This window comes from Salmo trutta, chromosome 14, assembly GCF_901001165.1.
Source record: "Salmo trutta chromosome 14, fSalTru1.1, whole genome shotgun sequence".
Classification (NCBI taxonomy): Eukaryota; Metazoa; Chordata; class Actinopteri; order Salmoniformes; family Salmonidae; genus Salmo; species Salmo trutta.
In genome coordinates this window covers 78,112,927-78,114,195 of record NC_042970.1, presented here as the reverse complement: position 1 = coordinate 78,114,195, position 1,269 = coordinate 78,112,927, and the positions used below count along the sequence as shown (strand labels likewise).

The 1,269-nt window shown below is 40.7% G+C and overlaps 1 protein-coding gene across 1 annotated transcript in view; it reads left to right on the top strand.

Annotated features, from left to right (window-relative positions):
• The first annotated feature begins 371 nt into the window (after positions 1-371).
• Positions 372-1,269, top strand: part of LOC115147477 (parvalbumin alpha) — an 11,875-nt gene continuing 10,977 nt past the window's right edge. The window contains exon 1 of the mRNA XM_029689725.1: positions 372-466. The gene's annotated coding sequence lies outside the window, so the exon portion shown is untranslated. The remainder of the gene's footprint in view (positions 467-1,269) is intronic.

The following is a 1,269-nucleotide window of genomic DNA, read 5'->3' as shown; positions in this document are numbered from 1 at the left end:
TAGAGAGGTAGATAGTGAGGTAGAGAGGTAGATAGTGAGGGAGAGAGGTAGCGAGGTAGATAGTGAGTGAGAGAGGTAGAGGTAGATAGTGAGGTAGATAGTGAGGACAGCAAAGAAATGTTTTATTAATAGTAGTGGTTGATTGGTTAGTCATGTTGAGAAAGTGATCTGACCCCAGGGCAGTGTTAGTACGTCATGTCTTGAACCCCACTGTCCCTCTCCCATACTCTCCCAAAATAAATGCTGTGTATGTATGTATGTATGTATGTGTGTGTGTCTGTGTGTGTTTGCGTGTGTGTTTGCGTGTGTGTGTGTGTGTGTGTGTGTGTGTTATATAAGACTGATAGTGGACACCCCCCTCTCTTACCCTATCTCAACTCCATCCCCTGTCTCTTTCTCTCCTTCACTCTCTCCCTCACTCTCTCCATCTCTCTCTCTTTCCAGTGTCTAGTCCCTCACTATCCAGGTAAGTTTGATCATTGAAAGGTCTGGGTTGTGGTATTGGTTTTCATTGGTTCACGAGACTGGATGCATAATTATTATTAATTCTAATTAATTATTGCAAGCAAATACTGTCTGGTTGGGGACTGCAGTTAATGCCTGGCATTCAAACTCGCAGAAAATAATGTTCTTTATTCAGTTTACATTGGTTTGTTTTTGGTCATCTTGTGTTAGAAAAGGATTGTTGTTTTGAGAAGTGTTGGACAGGTTGATATGTAGAATGCTGTGAATTCATACAGCATTTATAGACAATTCTGTGTAGTGATTATGTGTTCTTGAATAGCTCGATGTTGGTAGAATTCCATTATAAAACCTGCAGCCAGTTCTGACCCAGACGGAATGCTCAGGATATTTGTAATTCTTAGAATATTCCTAAAACAATGGTTCTAGTATTCTATGGTCTGTTTGGAGATGTCAGTCTCCTGTCCACTCAGCCAAAATATGACTGAGTGTGCGACTGTAGACCAAGACGTACGCGTGTGTGCATGTGCGTGTGTTTTTATGTACTTTAAACCAAGACATGTATGACTCCATGACTAATACAACTGTTATATGATGTCAAGGTTGAAATTTTACCCAGTGCAATACATCATACTCACATACATCATACTCACATACATCCTACTGTCACAAGCGTTGTTTTGAACAGACCAAGGCGCAGCGTGTACAGTGCTCATCTTTGGATTTGAATGAATGCACTACGAACAACAAAAAATAAACGCTCAACAGTTCCGTCAGGTACAATAACTCAAACGGAAAACAACCACC